Source organism: Salmo salar, chromosome 01 (genome assembly GCF_965601325.2).
Source record: "Salmo salar chromosome 01, fSalSal1, whole genome shotgun sequence".
Lineage (NCBI taxonomy): Eukaryota > Metazoa > Chordata > Actinopteri > Salmoniformes > Salmonidae > Salmo > Salmo salar.
In genome coordinates, this window is record NC_138291.1 from 103865362 (window position 1) to 103887765 (window position 22404).

At 45.0% G+C, this 22404-nt stretch overlaps 1 protein-coding gene across 2 annotated transcripts in view; it reads left to right on the forward strand.

The window, feature by feature from the left end:
• slc35f3b (solute carrier family 35 member F3b) overlaps window positions 1-22404 on the forward strand; it is a 199726-nt gene that overhangs the window by 90556 nt on the left and 86766 nt on the right. The gene's annotated exons all lie outside the window — the stretch shown is intronic.

Here is a 22404-nt window from a genome sequence, read left to right on the forward strand (position 1 = left end):
ATTTTACTACCCTGGAAAAAATGTCTTGATCATAATGGGAGATACTGTTGTTACAGTCATTTATTCGCACAATCTCTTCTTTTGCTGTATTGTTTAAAAGCCAGACTGTATGTCGTTCTGCACTTTCAAAAATGTAGTTAAGAATTCATTTCTCTCCAACCACATCTGCATAATCGTCACTAAATATAATAACACCCACATTTTGGGGGGGCGAATCCTGTAAAATGCAAATCAGAAACCGATTTATGGCCAAATAGAAGTTTTGTCCTGCAAAATGCATCGGGCCATTGAAGTGTTGCGCTGCTTGTCCATCATGAGTGAGTGCATGGGGGGAGCATGAGGCTGTTATTGTAGAACAGGGCAGGGACGGACACCCCGCCGCGCGCACACACACACACACACACACACACACACACACACACACACACACACACACACACACACACACACACACACACATATATCTTTAAATTGACAAGGGGATAAAAATGATTGTCTGCCTTTCCAAACTCCTTGCTCCGGCCAAACGCTAAGCCACGCCCACGGACGTTAGTTTCTTCTCCGCAATGAGTCTGGATCTGAGTACCTCCCAACGATTTCTAGAACACAAACACATTCTAACCATTCTGATTGGTCCCAGAAACCATGGGTTTTGGCCAGAACACACGTGGGTAAAGCGCCATTTTGAAAATGTGTAATACTCACCACAAACAACTTCAAAGATGTAAACCTTTATAACCCTACCAGTAGACAGGTAATAAACCTTTATAACCCTACCAGTAAACAGGTAATAAACCGTTATAACCCTACCAGTAGACAGGTAATAAACCTTTATAACCCTACCAGTAGACAGGTAATAAACCTTTATAACCCTACCAGTAAACAGGTAATAAACCTTTATAACCCTACCAGTAAACAGGTAATAAACCTTTATAACCCTACCAGTAAACAGGTAATAAACCTTTATAACCCTACCAGTAGACAGGTAATACACCTTTATAACCCTACCAGTATACAGGTAATAAACCTTTATAACCCTACCAGTAAACAGGTAATAAACCTTTATAACCCTACCAGTAGACAGGTAATAAACCTTTATAACCCTACCAGTAGACAGGTAATAAACCTGTATAACCCTACCAGTAGACAGGTAATAAACCTTTATAACCCTACCAGTAAACAGGTAATAAACCTTTATAACCCTACCAGTAGACAGGTAATAAACCTTTATAACCCTACCAGTAGACAGGTAATAAACCTTTATAACCCTACCAGTAGACAGGTAATAAACCTTTATAACCCTACCAGTAGACAGGTAATAAACCTTTATAACCCTACCAGTAGACAGGTAATAAACCTTTATAACCCTACCAGTAAACAGGTAATAAACCTTTATAACCCTACCAGTAGACAGGTAATAAACCGTTATAACCCTACCAGTAGACAGGTAATAAACCTTTATGAACCCTACCAGTAGACAGGTAATAAACCTTTATAACCCTACCAGTAGACAGGTAATAAACCTTTATAACCCTACCAGTAGACAGGTAATAAACCTTTTTAACCCTACCAGTAGACAGGTAATAAACCTTTATAACCCTACCAGTAGAAAGGTAATAAACCTTTATAACCCTACCAGTAGTCAGGTAATAAACCTTTATAACCCTACCAGTAGACAGGTAATAAACCTTTATAACCCTACCAGTAGACAGGTAATAAACCTTTATAACCCTACCAGTAGACAGGTAATAAACCTTTATAACCCTACCAGTAAACAGGTAATAAACCTTTATAACCCTACCAGTAGACACGTAATAAACCTTTATAACCCTACCAGTAGACAGGTAATAAACCTTTATAACCCTACCAGTAGACAGGTAATAAACCTTTATAACCCTACCAGTAGACAGGTAATAAACCTTTATAACCCTACCAGTAGACAGGTAATAAACCTTTATAACCCTACCAGTAGACAGGTAATAAACCTTTATAACCCTACCAGTAAACAGGTAATAAACCTTTATAACCCTACCAGTAGACAGGTAGTAAACTTCAAGATCAAAAAACAAACAAACAATATATTATGACAGGTCAACCAGTAGAGGCCAGGTGTTTGAAAGCTGCATCCTCTGCAGATGGAGAGGGTCAGTTCATGTCTTGAGCGGAGGGAGCTGGTCAGGTGATCTTGTAGAGGGCAAGTCTGGTTACCAGCCTGACTCTTATAGCCACTGGACTTCTCCTCCTTCACTCTGTGTAGCACCACTTGGTTGATGCCTCAGCAGCTCTTGGCGCCAGAAAGCTCACCACACAAAGTTCAGAATAGTATCCAGTCGTCTTCTCTACGAGCTGTCTGTCTCACCACTGTTGTATTCCTCTGTCTCCCATTCTTCTCACGCTTCAGACCACTCCTCACATGTTGTTTTCAGAAGATCAGGAACTGGCAGCCAGGTGAAACAATAAAGCAGGTACCCTGCCCAGATGCATTTTTCAAACAAAAACATTAGCCAGCTAGTTAGCTAGCTAGTTAGCCACGGCAAAAATAGTTAGCCTGTCAGTCAATCTGTAAACCCTTGACTCAGCATACCACTAGAAGATTACAGCAGTACACAGAGGAAACTAGCATTTCCTGTTGAGATGGGAAAGGAAAAGGACAGACTAATTACAGTTTTACATGCACAGCTGGATGTTGTGTGTGTGTGCGTGTGTGTGTGTCCTAAAGCTGTGTTTATATTGTTGAATCACTCACAGCGGTATTTGTTGTCCCTGTGTGCTCCAGCAGTGTCTGAAAGGTGAGTGTGCAGGAAGGGTTGTCTCTCTCAGTGCTCTGTTAGAGAGACACCCTTCCTCTCCTGCTGTTGTGTACTGACACACACACACACACACACACACACACACACACACACACACACACACACACACACACACACACACACACACACACACACACACACGTTGAGTGTTGACCAGTAGGTCTAGAGCTTTTGTATAAGAAGAAAGCATAGTGTCAGTTCATTATAATAAGTCATGAACCTTCCCTGTCCACCCTAGGAACACTGAACCTTCCCTGTCCACCCTAGAAACACTGAACCTTCCCTGTCCACCCTAGAAACACTGAACCTTCCCTGTCCACCCTAGAAACACTGAACCTTCCCTGTCCACCCTAGAAACACTGAACCTTCCCTGTCCACCCTAGAAACACTGAACCTTCCCTGTCCACCCTAGAAACACTGAACCTTCCCTGTCCACCCTAGAAACACTGAACCTTCCCTGTCCACCCTAGAAACACTGAACCTTCCCTGTCCACCCTAGAGAAACTGTTTTACAGTCCAGACTGACATTATCTTTAGCTTTACAGAGGGACACGCAGTGAGAGAATGATCATTCACTTTTTAATCAGCTTTATGAAGTGGAGGAGATTGATTGTCCCAATGGAGGATTTGTTTAGTAAGTGGACGTTGAAGCACCGTCTCATACACATCAACACGGTTACTATGACACAGAAATAGATCCTTGTTCAGTGGCCTCACTGGCTTTGAAGAATGACCTGTCAGCCTTGGAGATATGAGGGTCAGGGTTCAATCTCCAGTGAAATCATATACAGTCATGGCCAAAAGTTTTGAGAATGACACAAATTAGAATTTTCACAAAGTTTGCTGCTTCAGTGTCTTTCGATATTTTTGTCAGATGTTACTATGGAATACTGAAGTATAATTACAAGCATTTCATAAGTGTCAAAGGCTTTTACTGACAATTACATGAAGTTGATGCAAAGAGTCCATATTTGCAGTGTTGACCCTTCTTTTTCAAGACCTCTGCAATCCGCCCTGGCATGCTGTCAATTAACTTCTGGGCCACATCCTGACTGATGGCAGCCCATTCTTGCATAATCAATGCTTGGAGTTTGTCAGAATTTGTGGGTTTTTGTTTGTCCACCTGCCTCTTAAGGGTGACCACAAGTTCTCAATGGGATTAAGGTCTGGGGAGTTTCCTGGCCATGGACCCAAAATATCGATGTTTTGTTCCCCGAACCACTTAGTTATCACTTTTGCCTTATGGCAAGGTGCTCCATCATGCTGGAAAAGACATTGTTCGTCACCAAACTGTTCCTGGATGGTTGGGAGAAGTTGCTCTCGGAGGATGTGTTGGTACCATTCTTTATTCATGGCTGTGTTCTTAGGCAAAATTGTGAGTGAGCCCACTCCCTTGGCTGAGAAGCAACCCCACACATGAATGGTCTCAGGATGCTTTACTGTTGGCATGATACAGGACTGATGGTAGCGCTCACCTTGTCTTCTCCGGACAAGCTTTTTTCCGGATGCTCCAAACAATCGGAAAGGGGATTCATCAGAGAAAATTACTTTACCTCAGTCCTCAGCAGTCCAATCTCGGTACCTTTTGCAGAATATCAGTCTGTCCCTGATGTTTTTCCTGGAGAAAGGTGGTTTCTTTGCTGCCCTTCTTGACACCGGGCCATCCTCCAAAAGTCTTCGCCTCACTGTGCGCGCAGGTGCACTCACACCTGCCTGCTGCCATTCCTGAGTTCTTGATGATCTGATAAATGGTTGATTTAAGTGCAATCTTACTGGCAGCAATATCCTTGCCTGTGAAGCCCTTTTTGTGCAAAGCAATGATGACGGCACGTGTTTCCTTGCAGGTAACCATGATTGACAGAGGAAGAACAATGATTCAAAGCACCACCCTCCTTTTGAAGCTTCCAGTCTGTTATTCGAACTCAATCAGCATGACAGAGTGATCTCCAGCCTTGTCCTCGTCAACACTCACACCTGTGTTAATGAGAGAATCTCTGATATGATGTCAGCTGGTCCTTTTGTGGCAGGGCTGAAATGCAGTGGAAATGTTTTGGGGGGATTCAGTTCATTTGCATAGCAAAGAGGGACTTTGCAATTAATTGCAATTCATCTGATCCCTCTTCATAACATTCTGGAGTATATGCAAATTGCCATCATACAAACTGAGGCAGCAGACTTTGTGAAAAGTTATATTTGTGTCATTCTCAAAACTTTTGGCCACGACTGTACTGTGTAGGTAGGAAAGAGGATGGAGAATTGTATTCCTATGTGTTTGATAGCCTAGCATATAACTTGTGAAGTTTGTCCAGTTTATTTTGATGGATTACCAGTTGCAGAAAAGAGAACGTAGAGGAGAAGCTAACAGGTGTACTTTTCTAGACTGTATTGAAAGAGAAGGAGAGAAGATTAGAGGAGGGGAGAAGAGAGGGGGGACAGGAGAGGGAGAGGGGGAGGAGAGACGTAGGGAAAGAGGAGGGGAAGTATTACAGAGTGTGAAGAGAAGATGAAAGGACAGATGATGAGGGTGATGAAGAGAGGAGAGTACTGGACAAGACAGGAGAGAGTGAACAGAGCGAGGTATTGCAGGGGCATGACAGGGAGGAGAGTGTATGGAGAGATTATGGTGAGAGTATGGAGGGTTGTGGGTTCGATTCACGCGCCACCCACATGTAAAAATGTATGCACGCATGAAAGCGTCTGCTAAATGGTATATTTTATTTATATTATTTTATATATTAGAAGGAAGAAAGAGGTATTATAGAGTATGGAGAGAAGAGGAGAGGAGAGGGAGGAGAGAGTAGAGGACAGACAGAGGAAAGTAGAGAACAGACAGGAGCAGGACAGAGGAGAGGACAGACAGGAGCAGGACAGAGGAGAGGACAGACAGGAGCAGGACAGAGGAGAGGACAGACAGGAGCAGGACAGAGGAGAGGACAGACAGGAGCAGGACAGAGGAGAGGACAGACAGGAGAGGACAGAGGAGAGGACAGACAGACAGGAGCAGGACAGAGGACAGACAGACAGGGGCAGGACAGAGGAGAGGACAGACAGGCGCAGGACCGAGGAGAGGACAGACAGACAGGAGCAGGACAGAGGAGAGGACAGACAGGAGCAGGACAGAGGAGAGGACAGACAGGAGCAGGACAGAGGACAGACAGGGGCAGGACAGAGGAGAGGACAGACAGACAGACAGACAGGAGCAGGACAGAGGACAGACAGACAGGGGCAGGACAGAGGAGAGGACAGACAGACAGGAGCAGGACAGAGGACAGACAGACAGGGGCAGGACAGAGGAGAGGACAGACAGGGGCAGGACAGAGGAGAGGACAGACAGGAGCAGGACAGAGGAGAGGACAGACAGGAGCAGGACAGAGGAGAGGACAGACAGGGGCAGGACAGAGGAGAGGACAGACAGACAGGAGCAGGACAGACAGGGGCAGGACAGAGGAGAGGACAGACAGACAGGAGCAGGACAAAGGAGAGGACAGACAGACAGGAGCAGGACAGAGGAGAGGACAGCCTGCTCCCTCTGTGATGTAAACATACAGTACTCTGCAGGTGGAGTGAATCACAGAGGCCTCTGCGTATAAATACCATTGTGTGTGTGTGTGTGTGTGTGTGTGTGTGTGTGTGTGTGTGTGTGTGTGTGTGTGTGTGTGTGTGTGTGTGTGTGTGTGTGTGTAGGTGTGGGTTGGTGTGGGTGTGGGTGTGGGTGTAGGTGTGGGTTGGTGGGGGTGTGTGTGGGTGTACGTGTGGGTTGGTGGGTGTGTGTGTGTGTGGGTGTAGGTGTGGGTTGGTGGGGGTGTGTGTGGGTGTAAGTGTGGGTTGGTGGGTGTGGGTGTGGGTGTAGGTGTGGGTTGGTGGGTGTGTGTGTGTATGGGTGTAGGTGTGGGTTGGTGGGGGTGTGTGTGGGTGTGGGTGTGGGTGTAGGTGTGGGTTGGTGGGTGTGTGTATGGGTGTAGGTGTGGGTTGGTGGGTGTGTGTGTGGGTGTGTGTGTGTATGGGTGTAGGTGTGGGTTGGTGGGGGTGTGTGTGTGTGTGTGTATGGGTGTAGGTGTGGGTTGGTGGGGGTGTGTGTGTGTATGGGTGTAGGTGTGGGTTGGTGGGGGTGTGTGTGTGTGTGTGTATGGGTGTCGGTGTGGGTTGGTGTGTGTGTGTGTGTGTGTGTGTGTGTGTGTGTGTGTGTGTAGGTGAGGGTTGGTGGGGGTGTGTGTGCTCACCACTTCTCAGACAGACACCCAGCCTGCTTACCGTACAGATAAGTGAGTCACCCTCTGCCTGTTAACCTCTAGATATGTAATTTAGCAGATATGTTATCCAAAACAACTTGTAGTCATGCCTGCATATATTTGTTGAATGGGTGGCCCCAGTGAGAATCCAATCCACAGAGTCAAAACCAAGCTACTAAATAATGCTGGGTTCCAAATGGACCCCTAGCTCCTAGTCCCTATCTCCTAACCCCTAACCACTCCTGTATATTTGTGGGGATTGGTGTAAGCCTTAACATTATCATGATAGATAACCCCAGCCAGACTGTCAAAAGACAAGGTGAACCATTACCATGAGGCTTATACTGTCACTATCCAATCGTTTCAGAGGGCCTACAGAGGGGCAGAGCTGGACTCTCTCTCTCTCTCTCTCTCTCTCTCTCTCTCTCTCTCTTTCTATACCTCTCTTTCGCTCTCGTTCTCTCTCTCTCTCTCTCTCTTTCTCTCTCTCTCTCTACCTCTCTCTCTCTACCTCTCTCTCTCTATACCTCTCTTTCGCTCTCTCTACCTCTCTCTCTCTCTCTTTCTATACCTCTCTTTCGCTCTCTCTACCTCTCTCTCTCTCTCTCTCTCTCTCTCTCTCTCTCTTTCTATACCTCTCTTTCGCTCTCTCTATCTCTCTTTCTCTTTCTTTCTCTCTTTCTCTCTCTCTCTCTCTTTTCTCTCTCTCTTTCTCTCTCTCTCTACCTCTCTCTACCTCTCTCTCTCGCTCTCTCTCTCTTTCTATACCTCTCTTTCGCTCTCTCTACCTCTCTCTCTCTCTCTCTTTCTATACCTCTCTTTCGCTCTCTCTACCTCTCTCTCTCTCTCTCTTTCTATACCTCTCTTTCGCTCTCTCTACCTCTCTCTTTCTCTTTCTTTCTTTCTCTCTTTCTCTCTCTCTCTCTCTCTCTCTCTCTCTCTCTTTCTACACCTCTCTTTCGCTCTCGTTCTCTCTCTCTCTCTCTACCTCTCTCTACCTCTCTCTCTCTCTCTCTCTCTCTCTCTCTCTCTCTCTCTCTCTCTCTCTCTCTCTACCTCTCTTTCGCTCTCTCTACCTCTCTCTTTCTCTTTCTCTCTCTCTCTCTCTCTCTCTCTCTCTCTCTCTCTCTCTTTCTATACCTCTCTTTCGCTCTCGTTCTCTCTCTCTCTCTCTGTCTCTCTCTCTCTTTCTCTCTCTCTCTCTACCTCTCTCTCTCTCTACCTCTCTCTCTATACCTCTCTTTCGCTCTCTCTACCTCTCTCTCTCTCTCTCTTTCTATACCTCTCTTTCGCTCTCTCTACCTCTCTCTCTCTCTCTCTCTCTCTCTCTCTTTCTATACCTCTCTTTCGCTCTCTCTATCTCTCTTTCTCTTTCTTTCTCTCTTTCTCTCTCTCTCTCTCTCTCTTTCTCTCTCTCTCTTTCTCTCTCTCTCTACCTCTCTCTACCTCTCTCTCTCTCTATACCTCTCTTTTGCTCTCTCTCTCTTTCTATACCTCTCTTTCGCTCTCTCTACCTCTCTCTCTCTCTCTCTTTCTATACCTCTCTTTCGGTCTCTCTACCTCTCTCTTTCTCTTTCTTTCTCTCTTTCTCTCTCTCTCTCTCTCTCTCTCTTTCTATACCTCTCTTTCGCTCTCGTTCTCTCTCTCTCTCTCTACCTCTCTCTACCTCTCTCTCTCTCTCTCTCTCTCTCTCTCTCTCTCTCTCTCTCTCTCTCTCTCTCTCTCTCTTCTGGTGACAAATCCCCTCTCTCCGCGCCAGTCCACAGTCCTCAGTGGAATGATGAAAAATGGATTTGTCTTTAAATATATTTAGTCTTCAAAGCACTTTAAAACCCTCGTGCCTTCCAGGGGGAGATGCCATTTGTTTGTCTGCCACAGCTGGACTGGGACGGTTACCACACTGTGATGGACCGTATCCCTATGGGTCTGGTAACCTTGACCACAGGTTATACAGCGATCCATTGATAACAGATGTGTTTACAAACAAACGTCCAACTCTAGTCACTGGAGCTCCCACTCCCCACCTAGACAACACTGAATAGTATTAGTATTACGTCCACTGGAGCTCCCACTCCCCACCTAGACAACACTGAATAGTATTAGTATTACGTCTAGTGGAGCTCCCACTCCCCACCTAGACAACACTGAATAGTATTAGTATTACGTCCACTGGAGCTCCCACTCCCCACCTAGACAACACTGAATAGTATTAGTATTACGTCCACTGGAGCTCCCACTCCCCACCTAGACAACACTGAATAGTATTAGTATTACGTCTAGTGGAGCTCCCACTCCCCACCTAGACAACACTGAATAGTATTAGTATTACGTCCACTGGAGCTCCCACTCCCCACCTAGACAACACTGAATAGTATTAGTATTACGTCAGTGGAGCTCCCACTCCCCACCTAGACAACACTGAATAGTATTAGTATTACGTCCACTGGAGCTCCCACTCCCCACCTAGACAACACTGAATAGTATTAGTATTACGTCCACTGGAGCTCCCACTCCCCACCTAGACAACACTGAATAGTATTAGTATTACGTCCACTGGAGCTCCCACTCCCCACCTAGACAACACTGAATAGTATTAGTATTACGTCCACTGGAGCTCCCACTCCCCACCTAGACAACACTGAATAGTATTAGTATTACGTCCACTGGAGCTCCCACTCCCCACCTAGACAACACTGAATAGTATTAGTATTACGTCTAGTGGAGCTCCCACTCCCCACCTAGACAACACTGAATAGTATTAGTATTACGTCTAGTGGAGCTCCCACTCCCCACCTAGACAACACTGAATAGTATTAGTATTACGTCTAGTGGAGCTCCCACTCCCCACCTAGACAACACTGAATAGTATTAGTATTACGTCTAGTGGAGCTCCCACTCCCCACCTAGACAACACTGAATAGTATTAGTATTACGTCTAGTGGAGCTCCCACTCCCCACCTAGACAACACTGAATAGTATTAGTATTACGTCTAGTGGAGCTCCCACTCCCCACCTAGACAACACTGAATAGTATTAGTATTACGTCTAGTGGAGCTCCCACTCCCCACCTAGACAACACTGAATAGTATTAGTATTACGTCTAGTGGAGCTCCCACTCCCCACCTAGACAACACTGAATAGTATTAGTATTACATCCAGTGGAGCTCCCACTCCCCACCTAGACAACACTGAATAGTATTAGTATTACGTCTAGTGGAGCTCCCACTCCCCACCTAGACAACACTGAATAGTATTAGTATTACGTCTAGTGGAGCTCCCACTCCCCACCTAGACAACACTGAATAGTATTAGTATTACGTCTAGTGGAGCTCCCACTCCCCACCTAGACAACACTGAATAGTATTAGTATTACGTCTAGTGGACAGGAAAAACAACAGTAATGGCTGGCGGTTGTATGATCATTGTTTTTGCATGGATAGTACTTCAAAACTCAATAAACTTCAATAATACACAGAGAATAAAGTTGACATTTTGAGAATAAAGTAAAAATACATTTTTCAAGAATAATGTCAAAATAATATTTCTAGAATAAAGTGAAAATGTTTCAAGAATAGAGTAAAAAACCTGTAATATTTTCAGTAGGCTACAGCAGGATATTTCTCCCTGCCATAATCACAAGCAACAGCTGTGATCAGCACAGACCGCGGTACACAGCTGTACGGAATACATATTAGGACCTTCACCATTCTCCCCTCTCAGACCTCACCACTCCCCTAGTCAAGTATCACCCCTCCCCTTCTCTCCCCTCACCCTTGAATTGGTCGGTTATCACCCCTGCTCTGGTCAAGCCTCACTTCTCCTTCTCACCTCTCACCCTTGCACTCATTTAATCACAATAATGAGCTTTTCAATTGGCCAAAATACATGCTAAGAGCCGACAACAACAACAGTAATGCATGTGGAAGTATAAGATAGCCGGCCATTATGAATGATCATCACCATAATGAACTAGGATTCAATTCATTACAATGACAATGTTGCTAGCTAATATGGATGTTGTTGGCACTTCACTGGCTGCATGTAAACACAACCACTCCACTTCCTGGATCTCGGCTAACATATTGCAATCTTAGAATTCTGGTACACCACCATAACTTAATATTACTAAATAACATGGGTTGGTTTAGTCAATTAAAACAATCAAAGCCCATTTCAAACATATTTCCTACATTTAAGCAAATGAATTGTCTATAAGTCATTGATCCTGCTTTGTAACTAGACCTACCCCATCTAGTTTAGCTGCAGCTGGCAGGTGAAGTTCTCTAGTTTGTGTATGGAAACATATTTCCATGAGCTGTTGTTGCTAGTATCTTCAAAATGAATTTAATCATCATGATGATACATGATAATTGCTAGCTGTCGCTTTGAAATGACATGTGTTTTGGCCAATAGACATGCTCATTGTGAGACAGTATGACGTGTTTTGGCCAGTAAGGGAAAGGGGGATACCTAGTCAGCTGTACAACTGAATGCCTTCAACTGAAATGCATCTTCCACATTTAACCCAACCCCTCTGAATCAGAGATCCACAGCGCCCGGGGAACAGTGGGTTAACTGCCTTATTCAGGGGCACAACAACAGACTTTTACCTTGTCAGCTGGGGGATTCAATCCAACAACCATTCGGTTACTGGCCCAATAGACATGCTCATTGTGATAGGACGTGTTCTGGCCAATAGACATGCTCATTGTGATAGGACATGTGTTCTGGCCAATAGACATGCTCATTGTGATAGGACATGTGTTCTGCCCAATAGACATGCTCATTGTGATAGGACATGTGTTCTGCCCAATAGACATGCTCATTGTGATGTTAAATATATAAAGTATGTGGTGTACTGCAGGGGGTGAGAATTGACTGATGCATGGATGAGAGGGTGATAACTGACCAATGCAGGGTGAGAGTTGACAATGAGGGTTGACACTTGACTAGTGCAGGATGATACTTGACTAGGTGAGCGGTGAGGTCTGAGGAGGAGGAATGAGGAAGTTTCTAATATTATTTAACTAGGCAAGTCAGTTTAGAACAAATTCTTATTTACAACGACAGCCTACCAGGGCAGTGGGTTAACTGCCTTGTTCAGGGGCAGAAGGACAGATTTTTACCTTGTCAGCTCAGGGATTCGATCCTGCAACCTTTCTGGCCCAACGCTCTAACCACTAGGCTACCTGTTCTAACCACTAGGCTACCTACTGCCAATAGCCCATGTGGTTCCTCCTTCTGAAGAGACCCAATCTGCGGCAAAACCTCTTCAAGGTCCTAATGCTTATAATAATAAATAAAAGAACAAAGATTTCCTTCTTACTAAGGCCAGTTCTGAAGTGTAGTTTCACCAGGTCATCTTACTCAGGCATTTCAACTGTGTTGCTCAGCAACAGGCAGGTTGACCTTTATTGTCATGAGTCTTGTCCTGGAGGCAGAACTGAGCCATTTCCCCTTAGAAAGCCCAGCTGCAAAATCAAAATTAGCATTTGCTTTTTGGTCTTATTTTAAGGTTAAGGTTAGGTATAAAATCGGATTTTATGACTCCCTGATAAAATGTAAGTTAAATAAATGAAAACAAAAATAACTTTTGGCTGTGCCAGCTAGTGACCACTCTGCAGAGCTGCCTCCAGAACAAGATTCATGACAAAAAACTCTAACCTACCTGCAACAGGGAGCCAGGGAGGCATGCAATTTACCAAATCCCCTACTTTAATCTTAAAATATAACTGCAACTTTATTCTTACAATTTTGAGTTTATTCTCTAAGTTAAATGTCAATTTTATTTTCTAAATTTAATGAATATTTTATTCTTCAGGTAATGCCACTTTTTCATTAAAAATATGAGATTTTTATATCACGTTTTTTTCTTTCTTCTCTTTGCCCTAATAGTCATCTGTAACAAAGATGCTCTTTGTAAAAAAATAACAACTTCTCTATAAAATAAAATTTTCAACAGCTGAGACCAGAAGCCATGGTGTCCAATTATAAGTACTACTCCACAGAGGCAGAAAAGTGTTGGCAGAAGTTTATGTTGATCATTATTTGTTGTATCCTATTTCATTGGTAAACAACATTGACCTGGCAGCTTAGTCCCTCTGCGTCTTGGCACCACTTTGACAAATCTACTTTTCCCTTTGAATTCCCCTATCATTTATGGTGTAGGCCACTGATTTCATTTTCCCACTACTTAAGCGGGCCCAAACTGTAATGGAAATCAATGAAAAGATGGCACCACTTTTACAAATCTCTTTTTTCCCTCTGTTATTTAGGGGAAAAAATACTTTCCTACTTGTTATTTACACTGCAAAAAAAGGTTCTTAAATGGTTCTTCCTCAGTTCTTAAGGTTCCTTGGAGAATTCTTGCCCGAACCTTGGATTTAAGTGTGGGGTTCTTAATGTGGCATCTACGGTTCTTCAGAATTTTAAAAGGTTCTTGAAATGTATGGAAGCCTGCAGATGTGTCCCTTCCATAGAACACAGGAAATTGTCCAGCGTTAACTAGTGTTGGTTTTTCAGTGTAATATTTCAAATGTTGATTCAGATGTTACATTTACACTGTAAAGAGTTAAATTAACACCCAAATATGTTTCCCTTATGGCATCGCTATCAAGAACCTTATTTTGTTCCAACTTGCACCTTTATTTGTAAGAGTGTACTTACATTCTGGCTTTAACTTATGGAGCAAGGGACTTAATGTTCTTCACTTCTTTGGGCCAAGCTGTAAGGAAAATGACCTGCTAATAAACAGACAGCACCTTGCTAAGATGGACTATAAAACAAATCTGTTCTAGCATTAAGATGCTACGGTAGTCTGTAACTCTGATCTGAGTCTGTTGAAATGTGTGTTGAAGTCTGTTTTAGCATTAAGATGCTACGGTAGTCTGTAACTCTGATCTGAGTCTGTTGAAATGTGTGTTGAAGTCTGTTTTAGCATTAAGATGCTACGGTAGTCTGTAACTCTGATCTGAGTCTGTTGAAATGTGTGTTGAAGTCTGTTTTAGCATTAAGATGCTACGGTAGTCTGTAACTCTGATCTGAGTCTGTTGAAATGTGTGTTGAAGTCTGTTTTAGCATTAAGATGCTACGGTAGTCTGTAACTCTGATCTGAGTCTGTTGAAATGTGTGTTGAAGTCTGTTTTAGCATTAAGATGCTACGGTAGTCTGTAACTCTGATCTGAGTCTGTTGAAATGTGTGTTGAAGTCTGTTTTAGCATTAAGATGCTACGGTAGTCTGTAACTCTGATCTGAGTCTGTTGAAATGTGTGTTGAAGTCTGTTTTAGCATTAAGATGCTACGGTAGTCTGTAACTCTGATCTGAGTCTGTTGAAATGTGTGTTGAAGTCTGTTTTAGCATTAAGATGCTACGGTAGTCTGTAACTCTGATCTGAGTCTGTTGAAATGTGTGTTGAAGTCTGTTTTAGCATTAAGATGCTACGGTAGTCTGTAACTCTGATCTGAGTCTGTTGAAATGTGTGTTGAAGTCTGTTTTAGCATTAAGATGCTACGGTAGTCTGTAACTCTGATCTGAGTCTGTTGAAATGTGTGTTGAAGTCTGTTTTAGCATTAAGATGCTACGGTAGTCTGTAACTCTGATCTGAGTCTGTTGAAATGTGTGTTGAAGTCTGTTTTAGCATTAAGATGCTACGGTAGTCTGTAACTCTGATCTGAGTCTGTTGAAATGTGTGTTGAAGTCTGTTTTAGCATTAAGATGCTACGGTAGTCTGTAACTCTGATCTGAGTCTGTTGAAATGTGTGTTGAAGTCTGTTTTAGCATTAAGATGCTACGGTAGTCTGTAACTCTGATCTGAGTCTGTTGAAATGTGTGTTGAAGTCTGTTTTAGCATTAAGATGCTACGGTAGTCTGTAACTCTGATCTGAGTCTGTTGAAATGTGTGTTGAAGTCTGTTTTAGCATTAAGATGCTACGGTAGTCTGTAACTCTGATCTGAGTCTGTTGAAATGTGTGTTGAAGTCTGTTTTAGCATTAAGATGCTACGGTAGTCTGTAACTCTGATCTGAGTCTGTTGAAATGTGTGTTGAAGTCTGTTTTAGCATTAAGATGCTACGGTAGTCTGTAACTCTGATCTGAGTCTGTTGAAATGTGTGTTGAAGTCTGTTTTAGCATTAAGATGCTACGGTAGTCTGTAACTCTGATCTGAGTCTGTTGAAATGTGTGTTGAAGTCTGTTTTAGCATTAAGATGCTACGGTAGTCTGTAACTCTGATCTGAGTCTGTTGAAATGTGTGTTGAAGTCTGTTTTAGCATTAAGATGCTACGGTAGTCTGTAACTCTGATCTGAGTCTGTTGAAATGTGTGTTGAAGTCTGTTTTAGCATTAAGATGCTACGGTAGTCTGTAACTCTGATCTGAGTCTGTTGAAATGTGTGTTGAAGTCTGTTTTAGCATTAAGATGCTACGGTAGTCTGTAACTCTGATCTGAGTCTGTTGAAATGTGTGTTGAAGTCTGTTTTAGCATTAAGATGCTACGGTAGTCTGTAACTCTGATCTGAGTCTGTTGAAATGTGTGTTGAAGTCTGTTTTAGCATTAAGATGCTACGGTAGTCTGTAACTCTGATCTGAGTCTGTTGAAATGTGTGTTGAAGTCTGTTTTAGCATTAAGATGCTACGGTAGTCTGTAACTCTGATCTGAGTCTGTTGAAATGTGTGTTGAAGTCTGTTTTAGCATTAAGATGCTACGGTAGTCTGTAACTCTGATCTGAGTCTGTTGAAATGTGTGTTGAAGTCTGTTTTAGCATTAAGATGCTACGGTAGTCTGTAACTCTGATCTGAGTCTGTTGAAATGTGTGTTGAAGTCTGTTTTAGCATTAAGATGCTACGGTAGTCTGTAACTCTGATCTGAGTCTGTTGAAATGTGTGTTGAAGTCTGTTTTAGCATTAAGATGCTACGGTAGTCTGTAACTCTGATCTGAGTCTGTTGAAATGTGTGTTGAAGTCTGTTTTAGCATTAAGATGCTACGGTAGTCTGTAACTCTGATCTGAGTCTGTTGAAATGTGTGTTGAAGTCTGTTTTAGCATTAAGATGCTACGGTAGTCTGTAACTCTGATCTGAGTCTGTTGAAATGTGTGTTGAAGTCTGTTTTAGCATTAAGATGCTACGGTAGTCTGTAACTCTGATCTGAGTCTGTTGAAATGTGTGTTGAAGTCTGTTTTAGCATTAAGATGCTACGGTAGTCTGTAACTCTGATCTGAGTCTGTTGAAATGTGTGTTGAAGTCTGTTTTAGCATTAAGATGCTACGGTAGTCTGTAACTCTGATCTGAGTCTGTTGAAATGTGTGTTGAAGTCTGTTTTAGCATTAAGATGCTACGGTAGTCTGTAACTCTGATCTGAGTCTGTTGAAATGTGTGTTGAAGTCTGTTTTAGCATTAAGATGCTACGGTAGTCTGTAACTCTGATCTGAGTCTGTTGAAATGTGTGTTGAAGTCTGTTTTAGCATTAAGATGCTACGGTAGTCTGTAACTCTGATCTGAGTCTGTTGAAATGTGTGTTGAAGTCTGTTTTAGCATTAAGATGCTACGGTAGTCTGTAACTCTGATCTGAGTCTGTTGAAATGTGTGTTGAAGTCTGTTTTAGCATTAAGATGCTACGGTAGTCTGTAACTCTGATCTGAGTCTGTTGAAATGTGTGTTGAAGTCTGTTTTAGCATTAAGATGCTACGGTAGTCTGTAACTCTGATCTGAGTCTGTTGAAATGTGTGTTGAAGTCTGTTTTAGCATTAAGATGCTACGGTAGTCTGTAACTCTGATCTGAGTCTGTTGAAATGTGTGTTGAAGTCTGTTTTAGCATTAAGATGCTACGGTAGTCTGTAACTCTGATCTGAGTCTGTTGAAATGTGTGTTGAAGTCTGTTTTAGCATTAAGATGCTACGGTAGTCTGTAACTCTGATCTGAGTCTGTTGAAATGTGTGTTGAAGTCTGTTTTAGCATTAAGATGCTACGGTAGTCTGTAACTCTGATCTGAGTCTGTTGAAATGTGTGTTGAAGTCTGTTTTAGCATTAAGATGCTACGGTAGTCTGTAACTCTGATCTGAGTCTGTTGAAATGTGTGTTGAAGTCTGTTTTAGCATTAAGATGCTACGGTAGTCTGTAACTCTGATCTGAGTCTGTTGAAATGTGTGTTGAAGTCTGTTTTAGCATTAAGATGCTACGGTAGTCTGTAACTCTGATCTGAGTCTGTTGAAATGTGTGTTGAAGTCTTAGATCCAAGGTTTTGTGAGGCTGATAAAATCCCTTCTTCACTTAGCTAGCGGCGACTGAAAAAGCGCACACACACACACACACACACACAAGCACACACACACACACACACACAACCACGCACACACACACACAACCACACACACCTCACAGGGCATGTTGCTGTTGAGAAAGACACCTGTGGTGGCTGCCTAAAGTGCCCATCCATTCATTGAACAGGAGAGCCCTGACACATCTTTATAAAATATTGATCCGTGGAGAAAAGTGCTGGGAATCCCTCCAGTATGTTAAACTGGAGGCTGAAGGAATCTCCCCAATAGAGACAGATGGACACCAACTCCAGTCTTCTGCTGACTACAGCGAAGCCACATCGAAGCAGAGGCCTTCCTGCTATGTGGTTATGGGCCGCGCTCGTCAATGTGGCTTTCAAGCTTTACTTCTTTATCCAGTCTTTAGTCCTTTGTCCTAACTGTTGTCTCTTGTCTGTTACCATAAATAAATAGACTTCCTGTATGTATCACAACATACAACAGGGAACTGCTGGAGAGGGGGGTGAGGACGGAGGGAGGGATAGCAGGGAAAAGTGGTGGTGGGACTCCCGCCAGTCTGTTAAATGCCTGGTCCATCACCTCACTGGGGCGTTGCTGGCTGGGGTAGGGGACTGGAGGAGAGAAGAGGGGGATAAGGAAGGATGGAGGAGAGGAGAGGGGATGAGGAGGGAGGGAGGGAGGGAGGGAGGGAGGGAGGGAGGGAGGGAGGGAGGAGGGAGGGAGGGAGGGAGGGAGGGAGGAGGGAGGGAGGGAGGGAGGGAGGGAGGGAGGGAGGGAGGGAGGGATGAGAGGCGATAGAGCGGGGGATGGAGGGAGGTATGAGAGGAGAGGAGAGGAGAGGGGATGAGGAGGGAGGAGTGGGGGATGGAAGGAAGAGAGGAAAGGGGGATGGAAGGAGGGAGGGAGGAAGGAAGGGAAGGAGTTCTGGGTACCTCACCAGCACTCTGCTGGCTGACTGGTGGAGGGCACTGAAGGAGAGGAGAGGTGGGTGAAGGGAGGGAGAGAGGGATAGCAGGGAAGGAGGGATAAAAGTAGGGGATAGTATACTCAAGGCCAAGTACTAAGTAACCACAGTCTGTCACACACTCTAGTAAACAGATACACAAACAGTGGTGGTGGGTGACATGCCGTGTATTACCGTGTCAGTGACCAATGGGACGTGTCTGTCTAGCCAGAGCTACAGCACCAGCCTGGGTCTCCAGCATCTGTTCTTCCTCCTGGGCTGACCAGGGCTCAATAACACACACACACACACACACACACACACACACACACACACACACACACACACACACACACACACACACACACACACACACACACACACACACACACACACACACACACACACACACACACACACACACACACACACACAGTGAACTCCTCAGACGCCCCCTAACAAGGGCTCAGCTCACAGAGGGTGAAGGAAAAGAAGAGAAGAGGGAGGGAGGGAGGGAGGGAGGTAGGGCGGGAGGGAGGGAGGGAGGAAAGGCTATTCAATAACAGACATTTCTCTGTCTGTTCTCTGTCTCCCTCTGGTCCCCTGACAGCTGAGTCCAGCCTGGGGGTTGTAGTCTTTCTATCTCTGGTTTTATTTGGTCTGACAACGTTGGGTAGGGCGTAGTCTGTTGCTGCACGCTGAGTGACTGCTCGACACAGGCCCAGCCTCAGGATCAAACCCAGGCTTCTGGATGCTGTCACAGCTGAGTCCCACAGACTGTATCTGACTGGCTGTGCCTGGCTCTGGTCACAGATCCTGTGAAATATGTTGTGAAATGTATTGTAATGTTTTAAGCATGTATAACTGCCTTAATATTGCTGGACCCCAGGAAGGGTAGCTGCTGCCTTGGCAGGAACTGAGGGATCCATAATAAACCCCAGGGAGAGTAGCTGCTGCCTTGGCAGGAACTAATGGGGATCCATAATAAACCCCAGGAAGAGTAGCTGCTGCCTTGGCAGGAACTAATGGGGATCCATAATAAACCCCAGGAAGAGTAGCTGCTGCATTGGCAGGAACTAATGGAGATCCATAATAAACCCCAGGAAGAGTAGCTGCTGCCTTGGCAGGACTGTGTTGGCCAGGCAGGGAGGAAGGATTAGATACGTTGAGAGTTTCTCTAGACAGTGTTGGCCAGGCAGGGAGGAAGGATTAGATACGTTGAGAGTTTCTCTAGACTGTGTTGGCCAGGCAGGGAGGAAGGATTAGATACGTGGAGAGTTTCTCTAGACTGTGTTGGCCAGGCAGGGAGGAAGGATTAGATACGTGGAGAGTTTCTCTAGACTGTGTTGGCCAGGCAGGGAGGAAGGATTAGATACGTGGAGAGTTTCTCTAGACTGTGTTGGCCAGGCAGGGAGGAAGGATTAGATACGTGGAGAGTTTCTCTAGACTGTGTTGGCCAGGCAGGGAGGAAGGATTAGATACGTGGAGAGTTTCTCTAGACTGTGTTGGCCAGGCAGGGAGGAAGGATTAGATACGTGGAGAGTTTCTCTAGACTGTGTTGGCCAGGCAGGGAGGAAGGATTAGATACGTGGAGAGTTTCTCTAGACTGTGTTTATGGCAGCCAGTGTTGTGGTGATTGATCGGTTTACTTCCTGAATCACTGAGACAGAGCTGAGCAGAGAAGCCTGCCTCCCACTTCACCCTCCAACACAGACCCACAGACCCTGACAGACTTCACCCTCCAACACAGACCCACACAACCTGACAGACTTCACCCTCCAACACAGACCCACAGACCCTGACAGACTTCACCCTCCAACACAGACCCACAGACCCTGACAGACTTCACCCTCCAACACAGACCCACACAACCTGAGAGACTTCACCCTCTAACACAGACCCACAGACCCTGACAGACTTCACCCTCCAACACAGACCCACACAACCTGACAGACTTCACCCTCTAACACAGACCCACAGACCCTGACAGACTTCACCCTCCAACAGGGTTCTGCAAGCAGGGAGGGAGAGAGGACAGGGTTCTGTTGGCAGCTCTGGGATTTGCAGCTATCAGCAGGAGAGATCTCTGCAGAGCAGTGTTACTCCTGGGGGTGAAAGAGAGAGAGGGAGAGGAGGACAGAGAGAGAGAGAGAACCACACAGAGCAGGGAACTGGGGAAGAAACTTAGAATAAGGAAACCCAAGGAGGGATCGAGGAGGACAGAGAGAGGAGGGAGCGAGGAGGACAGAGAGAGGAGGGAGCGAAGAGGACAGAGAGAGGAGGGAGCGAGGCAGACAGAGAGAGAGCAATGACAGGGGCCGGGGAGCCGGAGCAGGGGCTGAAGGGATGAAAAGGAAGGGAAAATACTAGGACAAGAATGAAAGGGAGGGAGGAGGACAGAGAGAGAAGGAGGGAGGAGAACAGAGAGAGAAGGAGGGAGGAGGATAGAGAGAGATGGAGGGAGGACTGTGAGAGAAGGAGGGAGGAGGACAGTGAAAGAAGGGGGAAGGAGGACAAAGAGAAAATGAGCGAGGAGGACAGAGAGAGAATGGGGGAGGAGGACAGATAAAAAGGAGGGAGGACAGAGAGAGGAGGGAGGAGGACAGAGAAAAAAAGGAGGGAGGACAGAGAGAGAAGGAGGGAGGGAGGAGGAATGTGAGGGAAGGAGGGAGGAGGACAGTGACGGGAGGAGGGAGAAGGACAGCGAGAGAAGGAGGGAGGAGGACAGAGCAAAAATGAGGGAGAACAGAGAGAGAAGAAGGGAGGAGGACTGTGATGGGAGGAGGGAGGAGGACAGTGAGAGAAGGAGGGAGGGAGGACACTGAGAGAAGGAGGGAGAAGGACAGAGCGAGAAAGGGGGAGGAGGACGTGAGAGAAGGAGGGAGGAGGACAGAGAGAGAAGCAGGGAGGAGGACAGAAAGAGAAGGAGGGGGGAGGACAGAGAGAAGGGGGAGGACAGTGAGAGGAGGGAGGAGGACAGAAAGAGAAGGAAGGAGGAGGACAAAGAGATAAGGGGGAGGACAGTGAGAGAATGAGAGAGGAGGACAGTGAGAGAAGGAGGTAGGAGGACAGAGAGAGAAGGAGGGAGGAGGACAGTGAGAGAAGGAGAAGAAAATGAGAAAACCTTCCCTCAGTACTTGGCTCATCCTATGTTCTAATCAGTACTGTATTTAACATGAGTGATTGGTGAACAAATAGGAGAGGCCATTGACTATAGTAGTATTGCTTCAGAATCCTCCAGTGACCTTGATAATTGAAGTATCCAGTGATGTAGTTAAGTGTTCCATGCTGTATCATTCAGTGATTAGTGTGTAGCCTCTTCAGCAGCTTTAAGTGGAGGACACTGTCCATCTCTCTTCCCCATTCACACACACACACACATACACACACACACACACACACACACACACACACACACACACACACCACACACACACACACACACACACACACACACACACACACACACACAGACATTCACCCTGTAGTTTAATGGTCACCAAACTTCTCTGAGTCAAGATCACTTTGTGAGACAAAATGCAGGCCGAGATCTACCGCTCAGATTTTTTTAAAACATGACTTAAAAAGCATAAGCCTACACTTTTGGGGCAGCAGGTAGCCTAGTGGTTAGAACAGGTAGCCTAATGGTTAAATCAGGTAGCCTAGTGGTTAGAACAGGTAGCCTAATGGTTAAAGCAGGTAGCCTAGTGGTTAGAACAGGTAGCCTAATGGTTAAATCAGGTAGCCTAGTGGTTAGAACAGGTAGCCTAATGGTTAAAGCAGGTAGCCTAGTGGTTAGAACAGGTAGCCTAATGGTTAAAGCAGGTAGCCTAGTGGTTAGAACAGGTAGCCTAATGGTTAAAGCAGGTAGACTAGTGGTTAGAACAGGTAGCCTAATGGTTAAAGCAGGTAGCCTAGTGGTTAGAACAGGTCGCCTAATGGTTAAAGCAGGTAGCCTAGTGGTTAGAACAGGTAGCCTAATGGTTAAAGCAGGTAGCCTAGTGGTTAGAACAGGTAGCCTAATGGTTAAAGCAGGTAGCCTAGTGGTTAGAACAGGTAGCCTAATGGTTAAAGCAGGTAGCCTAGTGGTTAGAACAGGTAGCCTAATGGTTAAAGCAGGTAGCCTAGTGGTTAGAACAGGTAGCCTAATGG